This window comes from Anguilla rostrata, chromosome 2 (assembly GCF_018555375.3).
Source record: "Anguilla rostrata isolate EN2019 chromosome 2, ASM1855537v3, whole genome shotgun sequence".
Classification (NCBI taxonomy): domain Eukaryota; kingdom Metazoa; phylum Chordata; class Actinopteri; order Anguilliformes; family Anguillidae; genus Anguilla; species Anguilla rostrata.
The window spans coordinates 29,280,074-29,293,178 of record NC_057934.1 but is presented as its reverse complement, the minus strand read 5'-3'; the positions used below and the strand labels follow the sequence as shown (position 1 = coordinate 29,293,178).

The 13,105-nt window shown below is 39.5% G+C and overlaps 1 protein-coding gene across 2 annotated transcripts in view; it reads right to left on the bottom strand.

Annotated features, from left to right (window-relative positions):
• LOC135247708 (integrin alpha-M-like) overlaps positions 1–13,105 on the bottom strand; it is a 157,874-nt gene that overhangs the window by 144,124 nt on the left and 645 nt on the right. The gene's annotated exons all lie outside the window — the stretch shown is intronic.

The window sequence follows — 13,105 nt, the reverse complement described above, 5'->3', positions numbered from 1 at the left end:
CCAGTGACCATAGACTGTAGCCCCTACTGTAGCTCAGTCCTCCGCAGTAATCCGGAAGTGATGCAAGCTGTACCTCATTGGTCCAGAACAAATATTGGCACTGTGCCCAAATGACGCAAAAAATCATGAAATCGACCCATGGACAGTCATAAGACGAATAAAATACACCTATTATGACTATTTGTTCTTGTGAGAAAAAATTATTGACTTTGTATTTTGATCGCATTTGTACCGTAGACTTACATGGAAACCGGATATGAAAAGACCTATACTGGAGCCATCCGTAGTGGCGCTAGTGAGCAACCAGGAACTACAACACCAGGAAATGAGCTTCAAAAACGAAGTCTGGTTTTGGCCGCTTGGTCCTGACCGCCCGCTGGCACAACATGGTGTGCTATTGCGCTTTGCTTGCCTTGGGAATCCTATCGCTCATCGCTTGATTGCGGTAGACTGAAGCCACTAGAGGCGGGTCTCTCAGAAATACTCCACCTATCACTAAGCCTCCTGTGTTTTGTGTACTCACTAGAGCCCGCCCTCCCAACTTTGATGGGTGAAAGTGACGGTTTAATTTCAAGCCTTATTTCATGTCGCACACGTAGTGTCATTGAAATAAATAAATAATTGAATAAATAAATACATACATACATTTTGTGCCACATTTAATTATTTATGCTCACATTTCATTATGTATTTATTTATTTCATGATGTATTTAATTATTTATGCTCACATTTTATGATGTGTTTATTTATTTAATTTTGTCCAAAATATTCCTCCATAGTGATCATGTCAAACTTCACATAAATGCCCATTCTGCTGAACACATATTTTTTCTGTTTCAGCTACTCAATTTCATAATTTCTGGTCATTTCTTTGGTACTACTGTTATTTTCTGAGATGCAAAGATTGCTGGGAAATATGTCTGCGCATGCTCTTGTCCAATGTCAACTGTTCTACTTCTCACAACTATTATCTACTTTTACTTCTCGAATTCTCATGTAGCATCAGTCCTCTACCTAAGGAAGACTGCAAAGAGGACTCCTACCTACAGCTAAGCGTATCCAAATGCCTTATAAACGCAAAAAGTCGATCTCAGAATAAATAACAGAAAACGGAGCAGGACAGATTTTTCAATTGTTAACCCTCTGGGGTCTAAGGGTAAAATGAGGCACACTGGTGATTGTGCGATGCTCTGACATTTGTGTAAATTTCATCAACTTTATATACAGTGATTCCAAAGTGTTTCATATCTTTGTTTTCAGCACATACTCAGCTACAATAATATGGCAGCAGTAAGTAGGTCATAATCATATATGGATTGTAAACTGCTCTAAAAACACACAAACTGTAAACAGTAGTTTTGAACATGCACAGGAATGTTGTAATAAAGCACACTGAACAATTGTGACTAAGACTTTTGGTCACTGAAATGTGTTCATCAAGGTCTTGGGTATCAAAAGATGACAAAATATTTTAGCAAATCCAATGAGAAATATAAAATACATTGTTAAAAGTGTTGTGTCTACTATTTTTCAACACCAGGTGAGAATGGGAGGGCAAATGGCCTTTCTGTAATGAATATGCATTGGGTAGGACGACCTGCCAGCTAAGTAGGCTATTCACACCTGGCCGCATGCCTCCCCACCACTAAGACAAAGACTCAGTGAGCCATTTAGAAGACAGAAACAAAGACATCTTTTGATTTTCAGAACATTTATTGAAGCAAACTATATGCATGGAAGATGAGATGAGACTCATGCAACGCTTGCGTGGCCTCTTAGCTAGTGGTGAATTAGGCCGTGTTTCCTGATCAGCATCTCTGTAGATATGATAAAAACAAAATTGTTAGGAAATGTGACATCAAATCAAACTTTATTTATATAGCACATTTCCTTCAACAGGTGAAAATTAAATGTGCTTTACAAAAAAGGGGCAAACCACTAACTAATGAAAACAAAACTTAGGAAATGTGACATGGTTACATCATATACAAACAAAGAACCATACAAACACAACCAGACGCAGAGAGGTAGCCTATAATTTTGAGAAGCAATGGTTAGAATCGTTTGTAGTGTGGGAATTTACAAGAGCGCATATTAGTGAATATTCCTACAAACACACAGAGAATGCAATACAGCACACATTTACAAATAATGCAAGCTATCAACGAAACAACATTAGCTAAACTAAATAAACATTGCTATTCCAGCTCAACTACACGCAACTCATCAATAACAATGCCTCAATCTGAAGTAGGCTAGGTCTGTTTAGCTAAGTGGTTATTATATTGCTATTTCCCGAATTTACTTACAGTATGCTAATATCGATTGAGCAAGGACATCAGTTTTAGAATCTTAGCCACGCCACGAGCTATTTATTACCAATATGATCTAAAAACATACAGTCTACCTGATACTTCTAATACAACCAGACGCAGAGAGCCTAGCCTATAATTTTGAGATGCAATAGTTCGAATCGTTCGTAGTGTGGGAATTTACAAACGCGCATATTGCTGGATATTCCTACAAACACACAGATACGTTGCAATACAGTACACATATTTACCAATATGATCATAAGAAATATACTTACGCATGAAGTTGATCCTCAGCTGGATCAGTTCGCTGTTCGAAATGACACCGCTCTTCATCAGTGTCGGCTTCCGGACGGACCATTTTCCAAAATTAAACGAAATGTTCACCTCAAAAGAAGTGAATTAGGCGACACTTTGACATTCTATCCCGCTTTCACAGACTTGGCATTTCTCACATGGATCTCGCATCGCCCCTCCTTTAGTCTCCTTCTATGGAGAGTAATTATAATGTTGTTAACATGTGATTGCGATTTGGGCAGACTTCCTGCTGAGCGAAATTCACATAGTAATGAGTAAAGTTTAACGAAGCATACATGATCTAATTAATCAAATTTAGAACATTTAAAACAATTCATATTATTTGCCAATGGGCGCATTGGAAAGTCACGATTCTAAGGTTTCTGTCAATGTTTTTGTTGCGTCTGTATGATAACAGCACGTGAAGTTAATCATCCAAATAGAAACGAAAGTTAATTTCATCTTGTCGAGCTCCGCCGGCGGAGCTCTCGACCCCAGAGGGTTAATGGCTTATAGTGCTTAGTATGTTTGAGTAACTTGGCATTTTTCTTCAGATTGATCATACTGGAGATGTTTCTACAACTTGATTGGAGTCCACCTGTGGTAAATTCAATTGATTGGACATGATTTGGAAAGGCACACACCTGTCTATATTAGGTCCCACAGTTGACAGTGCATGTCAGAGCAAAAACCAAGCCATGAAGTCGAAGAAATTCCGTAGACCTCCGAGACAGGATAGTGTCGAGGTACAGGGGAAAAGCACAAAAAAAATCTGAAGCTTTGATGGTCCCGAAGAACACCGTGGCCTCCATCATTCTTCAATGGAAGAAGTTTGGAACCACCAGGACTCTTCCTAGAGCTGGCCGCCCAGCCAAACTGAGTGATCGGGGGAGAAAGGCCTTGGTCAGAGAGGTGTTCCCCTGTGGAGATGGGAGAACCTTCCAGAAGGACAACCATCTCCGCAGCACTCCACCAATCAGGCCTTTATGGTAGAGTAGCCAGACGGAAGTCACTCCTCAGTAAAAGGCACATGACAGCCCACTTGGAACTTGCCAAGAAGCATCTAAAGGACTCTCAGACCATGAGAAACAAGATTGTCTGGTCTGATGAAACCAAGATTGAACTCTTTGGCCACAATGCCAAGCGTCCCATCTGGAGAAAACCAGGCACCGCTCATCACCTGGCCAATACCATCCCTACGATGAAGCATGGTGGTGGCAGCATCATGCTGTGGGGATGTTTTTCAGTGGCAGGGACTGGGAGGCTAGTCAGGATCGTGGGAAAGATGAACGGAGCAAAGTACAGAGGGGTCCTTGATGAAAACCTGCGCCAGAGCACTCAGGACCTCGGACTGGGGCGAAGGTTCAGCTTCCAACAGAAGAATGACCCTAAGCACACAGCCAAGACAATGCAGGAGTGGCTTCGGGGCAAGTCTGTGAATGTCCTTGAGTGGCCCAGCCAGAGCCCCGAACACTCTCGAACATCTCTGGAGAGACCTGAAAATAGCTGTGCAGCAACGCTCCCCATCCAACCTAACAGAGCTTGAGAGGATCTGCAGAGAAGAATGGGAGAAATACCCCAAATACAGGTGTGCCAAGCTTGTAGCGTCATACCCAAGAAGACTCGAGGCCAAATTTAGTAATTGGTGCCAAAGGTCCCTCAACAAAGTACTGAGTAAAGGGTCTGAATACTTTTTATTTTTAATAAATTTGCAAAAATTTCTAAGAACCTGTTTTCACTTTGTCACTATGGGGTATTGTGTGTAGATTTATGAGAATAAAAATGAATTTTTTAAGGCTGTAGTGTAACAAAATGTGAAAAGATGAAGGGGTCTGAACACTTTCCAAGGGCACTGTATACTTTAAAAATTTCCCACAATACTGAATGAGATATGTGATGTTTACTGAATAAAACAGTTTGAATTCAACGTAAAATATGAAATAAATTTTGGGTTGCTGAGTAATTGGGGGCTAAATCTCTAGGATTTGTAAGAGTGCTGCTTTTCAATAACTTTGAGCTGTAATAATACCAGGCTGTGGTTTGAAATACAGAAGCTTCCTATGTCACAAGAAACAACTGAAGATTGAATTGTTTTTTGGGTCTATTCCGGAGTTGTTCTTGAGTGCTTGAGAAAAATGTAAATTCCTTAAGATCAGGATGTATAGTACTATAGTATGGGGGTTAGGGTTAGGGTTAGGGTTAGAGAGAGCGGGCCCTCCAACAATGTGTTTGCCGGAGAACGGGCCCTTGCGAGTGATTCAGATTGCCACCTCGGAAGTACACCTGTGTTCAAAGAGGAACTCACGTTAAATTAAAAACGGTGCCATTTGCTATATAGGCTATGCCTTCGAAAAGGCAGACCCAGCTCTGTCATGGTTTTCTTTTTGTTTTGGTAAAATAGTCTGTAGTAATCTATAACAAAATTATATGATTATTCTACATTAATTATAAAAACTACAAATAAACTATAAAAACTATTCAATTAAATGAATAATTTCTTATTTTCTTTAGTATTTTTGTCATATACAGATATGCAATGATGATCGCTGGGTAATATGTATGTTGCTGTCCAATGTCAAGTCTCTATTTGATCATGTGACGAGACGATATGATATAGCTAGTTTAGGCGCAAAATCTGAACGTCTAGACCTGGGGTGGGGAACCTCAGGGTTCGGCCCTCCAGGCCATTGGATCAGGCCCGTGAGGAAATTCCATGAATGCAATTTCATCAATAGGCTGCAGACAAAAAACAAAAAAATATTGCCGACGCTGTTCAGGCTACTTTCAGTTTCGAACATAGCCTACTGCAGCCAGCCAGTGGAACTGACAGTCCTGATTGGGCTATCAACACTAAATGTAAAGCTTGAGTTTAATTGTGATTGGTTGTTTTTTTGAGAGCGCAAAGGTTGCTACGTTTGTAGGCTACATTACATTTTGTCCCCCTCTGTAAAATGGCTACTGCAAAGAAGAGAAAAGTTGATGCGGAATGTCGAGCTTTCCAAGAAAAATGGACAAACAGTTATTTTTTTGTTGAAGTGATAGGCAAGCCTGTCTGCCTGGTTTGTGGGGATGTGATAGCTGTAATGAAAAAGGCCAATTTGGAGCATCATTACAGCACGAAACGTGAAACTCGAGGAGTTGCGAGGACAAATACAACTGGATAAAATCAAAGCTCTCTGGCGGGGTTTGGATGCACAACAAGCCACTTTCACGAGACCTCATCGTGAGGAAGACAACATAACTCGGGCAAGTTATGTGGTGAGTGAGCTAATCGCCAAAAAGCTGAGGCCTCATGCAGAGGAAGAGTTCGTAAAAGAGTGCATCTTCGCTACTGCAGAGTTAAAAAGTCAAATTGTTTCAGAGTGTTAGTTTGTCTCGAAGAACCGTGTCAGATCAAATTACTGACATTGCACAAGATATTGAAAAAATGCTGAAGGACTCAGCAAGTGACTTCGAATTTTTCTTTCTGGCTTGTGATGAAACAACGGACATTACCAGCACCCAACTGGCCATTTTCGTTCATGGGATTACCACCGACTTTGAAGTGCGAGAGGAACTTCTGTCTTTAGAGGCCTACCAGAGGTGAGGATGTGTTTGAGAAAGTTGTTTCGGCGATGAACAAGCTTCAGCTACTATTTGACAAGTTAAGTGGCCTTACAACAGACAGAGCCCCAGCTATGGTTGGCTCGCAAAAAGGGTTAATTGCATTTATCAAAAAAGAAATGAATCGTCTCAGTCTTGATCCAACTGATTTAATTATATGCCATTGCATTATTCATCAAGAGAATCTGTATGCGCAGTCCCTGTGGTTCAACAACCTGATGTCAACAGTAGTATCATGCATAAACTTTATCAAAAGCAGAGGGCTAAACAGCCGCCAGTTTAAGGAGCAACTGAAGGAACTTGAATTGTAGTACGGGGATCTGGTTTACTATTGTGAAGTTTGATGGCTGAGCCGAGGGAACATGCTCAAGAGGTTTTATGAATTGCGGGATGAGGTCAAACAATTCATGGAGACTAAGGGGAAACCTTTCGCGGAACTCAGCGATAGCAAGTGGCTGTGTGATTTAGCCTTCATGGTTGACATTACGCACTATCTATCTGAGCTCAACGTGAAACTGCAAGGCCCCAACCAGCTTCTCAGTTCTCTGCTTTCAAATGTGAAATCATACGTGAAATAACCTTTCGTTAGTCCTAAATAATCGTAACATTAGGCTATTGTTAGATATAAATTTCAAGACAAGTTATACATACATTATGGTAGGCTTACTAGGCTACAAGTTGGGTAAATTATGGTCGCTACCAGGTGGATAGCCAGCCTACAAATTATGGTTAGCTAGCTAATAGCCTAGTAGATGCTAGGTAGGCTATTGTTGGTAAAATATATATACGCCTAATGGTGTGTGTTTGTGTGTGTGTGTGCTTCATAACTAGTAACTAGCGTGAACTGGGGCCCGTCAAAACTACCTTACGCCACTGGTCAGTACACTTTAATCAACGGTATTTGCTTCAGATAACTTTGCTTCAGATAACTCTCTTTTGAAAAAGGACAAAAATTTGGTTAATAACTCTAGTAACGGCATTAAGCAACACGATGCCTGCTGGGTCAGCAATTGCTTTTAAGCCAGCATTTTAATTTCCACATTATTGAGGGAGCATCAGAGGGCTGAACACCTCCCGCTGGATGATATTTGGCTTACTCAGTTCTCGGACAACAATTGTATAAGATGGCGACTCTCGCAAATGTGCAAAATGAATGTTATTGTGTAGGCAGAGTGATTAGGAGGTGAACTGGGACTGGGTGTAGCAGGAGTAGTTATAACTTGTGCTATTAAAGTTACAATCTCGAAGATTTCCGTTTCGTTCTCTTTGGCGGTACCAATGGTGAGAAGCAGTAATTGCAGGTGTGTTTTTGGACCTCACTTCCCATAGATCCACCCGGATCCAACCAGTGTCGCTCGTGTGACGTCAGTCAGTTGGCACATGGGCCACGCCAACTATAACACTTACTATTTACTGAATAAAAAATGGTTGTTATAAAAGTAACAATATGTACATACTCATTCATTGTCTAACATTAGGCTAACTTAAACTGTCTTTACACTGCTGAGCCGAGTTAAAATGCTGTAGCAGACCTGGGGTAGAATTAGTGATGATCAATTTCCACAAACGTTCTTTATCCACCTTTTGCCTGGTATGTCTTTACATTGCAGAGAAGAATTTGCGGGATTCGCTGTGGTTCGTGCAATTATGTATCTCGTGCACAATAAACAGTCTTTTTGGTGAATGATTGTCGCGTGATATTTTTGAAACAACCACCTTGCAAAATGTTACCCTTGGTGTTTCTGGTTTTGCTAGCTAAACCGTTCGAGGATAAAGCTGAGCTGGGTGTTAAATTAGCAATCAGAACAAGAAGAACAAAACAAAAGCAAAGGAGATTTCATCAAAAAAGGGCATCAAGGCTGAAGGAACATATGAGGAAGCGGAATAAAATAATAACAACGCTAATCCATACTGCCGTATTCTTTTATTTAGTTTTCGCCGGCTTGACATCTTTACACAGAAATTAGACCCGGCTCTGCCCCACCTATACCCCGGCTTTATTTCGATCATTATTAACTTGATGGCAATGTAAATAACGGTAACGTTATGGCCAGTTCAGATCAATGATCCGCAACGACACAAAATAGTTTTAGAATGTTGCAGAGAAAATTGTAGTGGTGTGAACTGGTTAGTTGCAGAGCGTCTGAAGCCGTTGCCTGGGGTCTCAAAAGACCCACCTTGTCAAATCGCCAAGTGCAGTTTTAGAACGTTTACAATCAGACGTCTTGGAATTTTGCAAGTTGCATCCAGTCTCGTTGCGAATCATTGATCTGAACTGGCCTTTAGTTAGCTACACTGCACGTTGCAACTAGGTAGCATTGCATTCGAGAGACGGTTTGCGAGGTCGGTACCGGTCGGTAGCGTTAGCTAATGTTTTTTATAATTGCTAACGCAACGTTACCTGATATGAGAGATGGATACTGTGCGCAACGTTGTCTAAACTAATGTTGCCTTTCTTGACATGGTCCGGTAGCTAGTGTTAGCTGTGCAAATAGCTATGTAATTTAGTAAGGTTACATTGTCATCAAATGTAATACGAAATCTACATCAACAAATAATATGACCTCTCATGTTACACAAAAACGTTTTAGGGTTTCATAACCCGCCCCCCCTTCTCTGTTATTGTAATGCTGGCAGACACCGGAAAAAACAGTACGCCGTTCACACACAAGTGAGTTGAAGAGCAAGCCTGTTGCGTTAGCTCTGCCTACCCTCTCTGGCGGAATGTCGCCACAGACACCCAGTTCTTTAATCATAAATAATAATAATAATAATAATATAAATTAATATAATAATACGCTTAATCACCATTGTTTTACCTAATTTGGCGATAGATAGTGACTTAACAGACATTAATTTTAATGAAAATCCTCAAGATTATTACTTTAATATGAAGTTTGTTAAAATATTATATTCTCACTCCCATCAGAATAGGATTTCAGGTGTTTTACTGATATTGTAACTAAACTGTCCACATACTTTTGGCTATATAGTGTAAGTAAGCATGGCAACTGCCATTATTTCAGTATGTGAATAGCCTATGCATTAATTAATTTATTCCAGCAACCATTTCCAAAGGACATATTTATTACCAACAAATTTTATTTCAGATGTTACAGTAGAAAATAATTGTATTTCAGTGTGAACACTGAACATAAATAACTTGGATAATATTAAACAACTAATTTGTTCTTCACTGACACACCCCCAGCAGTGCCACTTTGACTCATAGCGAACCATGAAGTTACCAAAAAGGCTCAAGCACATCAAAATCCATGATGAAAATGGTAATTCAACCCCTGCGACAGCTCGCCACATGCACTGGCCAAAAAATAGAGCTCCCAGATTCTGATCTAGGAATATTTGTTCTTGTCTTGTAAAATGAATGATTCTCATTCACAAGAGCCATAGGACCATATTTACTAAGCCTCCTTGGCACTTTTATAGACACTAACAAGACAAATAGCTTTTTCCATATGTAGTAAGGTGTCACACTGGAGGTTTGCACTGGTAAAATGAGAGAAATGCGACATCCATAAAATTTCTGTGTTTGGGTTAATGCATATGTATTTTAGGGTGTTCTGATGTTAGACTGCAAAAATATTGGAGGAGATAATGTAAATTTATGCATATGACCTCCTACAGGTGATTTATCATGGCTGGTGGCCAGTGCGGCAAAGGTAACTGCATCTGTTTTTTAATGTCTGCAAAAAGCGGGTGTTAACTTCTTTCCAGCATAAGATCAACAAGGCCATTCATAAGAAGAGACATCAGAATGTTAGAGTAGGGGATAGTTGCCATAAATGTAATGGTTTTCGAATTTTGATAGCATCACATCAATGTGAGTGAGTTTGTTATTTTTGATTGCACTGGAAAATGTAGTCTGCAACATTAGCTAGCTAATTTAGCAAGGGCAGCTACATTATGAAAAGTTAGACCTAAGCTAAATTCAACTAATCCGTCAAACAAAACACCCCAACTCCTCCTGACCCATCACTGTCACCCTCCTGTGGCAGCACTGATTATTTAATGGAGAGCAGTAAGTAAGCTAGACTGATGAGCATTAGACTCCACCATGACAGTTATTCCTGCAGGTTTATATACACAGGGGATTAATTTTACCCTGTTCCATTACACATTGCACATAGGGAAAAACTCAAAACATGCAATGGTTCCAAGCAAACTTAAGCATCACCTCACTTCCAGTCATCCCTCGCTTGTTAACCAGGGCTGAGAATATTCCATTGATTTGAAAGATCAAGCTCAAAAGTCAACATGCAAAGCCACTATGGGCCTCGTTCACCAATATCTTCCTAAGTTTTTTCTTATATTTGTTCTTGAGAAAGGTCCTAAGAAAAGTCTACGTCAGATTCATGGCGTGTTCTTAAACCGCAGAATTATTTGCACCCGTGTTTTTATAATGATGAATCTCATTGTCTTCTTAAGTTGAAAGCGCATGCTAGTTGTTCCTAATTAGCATAGGTAAACGCCTTGCCAATCCCCATAAAAGGGCATGAGACTGCAGGGCCGTGTGCACACAGAAATTGAAAAGAAAAGTTGAGACAGAAGTCAAGAATGCCCAAACGAAAATCTAAAGACGGTGGAGCACCGGACTGCAAACGTAAGAAAAACTTCAGTAGTTCTGAAGTGGAGGTACTGCTGCAGGAAGTGAACAGCAAACGACCTGTCATATTTAGTAGCGTCAGTAGTGGATATAAAATAACACACAAAAAAAGATGCATGGGATGCTATTACTCGTTCAGTGAATGCTGTATCCGGAGAAGGGCGCACAACTGATTAAGCAAAAAAAAAAAAAAAATGGTTTGATGTCAAATCTGAGGCGGCAAAAAAAAAAAAATGTGGTGGGAGTGGGCACAAGGAATTGTGTGTTATGCATTCGAACAACAAAGCGCTTCTCGTCACATTAATACCGCTAATTAAATCAACCGGCAGTAAACTGCATCGCGAGAAATTAGCTGTTTCAACCCGTCGCTACACAAAACACTGCACAAAAAATTTATTGCCAGTCATTTCAGTGTCACCCCCCTCTGATGGTGTCACCCGGTGCGGTCCGCACCCCCCTAGTGACGCCTCTGAATGTGTTCTCTTCTTCAACATGTCCATGTGTTTAAAAAGTGCTTAGTTTGTATTCATAAATTTAAACATTTGCTTTTGCGATATAGACCAGACATTGCATAATTGAAACCACCCCAAAATAAAAGGTCACTACAATGGTTTGATCTTTATCATTTACTTACAGATGAACTCCCGCTGAGGCAACCACCCTCTAAGGCGGAACCTGGCACCTTAAAGCTAATGCACCTTAAAATAATGAAAATGGTTACCTAAGAAAAAATCCTAGATAAGAAAACATTGGTGAATGTCAGAATCTTTGTGAAAACTGCATAAGTGGGTTTCAAGAAGAAAATTATTCTTAAGAACGGTTGGTGAATGAGGCCCAATGTTCACAAGTAAAAGGCCCAAGGCTCACAAGCAAAAAAAGATCACGAAGGTTATCCTGCAGTACAATCAACAGATGTTTTACTGTCTGCTGATATTGAAAGCTTTGTTTATGGAAAAAATCACATCCAAGGAAAAATTTGCACTGCATAATATTCTATTTATTTTGGTTGCTGAGAAATTGGTGTGTACTAACATTTGTAAAATTTTGAAAAAATATTGGTAAAATTACTAGATTCAAATGTTGTCATTTACACAATTACAGTTCATGTGCAGCCTCTCTCATCATATTGATCAAATGGGAAGATAATATGGGCTGTGAATATATACATCTCATAAAACAACACGTTTTCAACTTACAAAAATGCCAAGTTACTCACACATACAAAGCACTGTCTATAACTCATTCATTCAAACTGGCAAAATCTACGCCTGCCATTAAACGTATTGATATCAAAATGATGCCAAGTTACTGTACTACAAACAATATGCTACCTTGCATATATTCCAAAGCAATGCTACCCAATGTTTCCTCAATTGTTTCAAGTCACTTGAAAAATAAGAAGAAGGAAAAAACGCAAAATCCCCTTAGTTTGGGGCTTTATTGTGTGGACATGTGAAGTTGTTTATGAATTCTGTCTGTGGAAATAGGGTCAGAATGTACAGAAATTAATGTTTTTAAGGGCTGAGAGTCTGTCGCTGTTATTTCTGTAGGAAACCCTGAAAAGTGCCAAAGTCTTGGTGCTGTATAGGTATGGGGCATGCCGCCCCGCCATGGCGTAACTTGGCGGGATGGCATACCTGCCATTCCAATAATTACACATATTTTTTATGTTTCTTCTTTAATGTTTTCTTCAAAAGGCTACTGTTCCATATGAAAACCATTCCGAAATAACAGCTGGCTTCCAAACTGGAAGATTTTTTTTACATTGTTTTATTGTAAAGCCTCCTATTCTTTTCTAATATTTTTCAGCTTTAAAGTGATGACTATGGTGATATTTTACGGCAGATATGCAGAAACTATTTCTTGATTTCAAGAGCCTTATTTTAATAGTTTTTCATAATTAAAGTCTCCTCCGTTTTTAGTCTAAGGTACTATTAATGCAGTCTAAGTGTAATAATTCTGGTGTCTGTATTTTTGTCCATCTATGGGCATTGTGGTTAACCCGTACACATTTACATTTTCCATTACATACAAGGAAGCACTTCTCAGTATAAAAGATAAGCATGTGCACAAGTCTGAAAATATGCATAGAAAACATGTATAATTCATGCTTTGCAAAAAATACTTAGGCAGGTGCACACATCCAAATACAAGTTTGAGTATGGCCTGAGGTGAATGCAATTAATGTTGCAAAAAAATGTCTGAAAAAAGTATTAATTATTTTTTAATAACAATAAAATTAGCATATTTAACAATCTGAACCAGAGA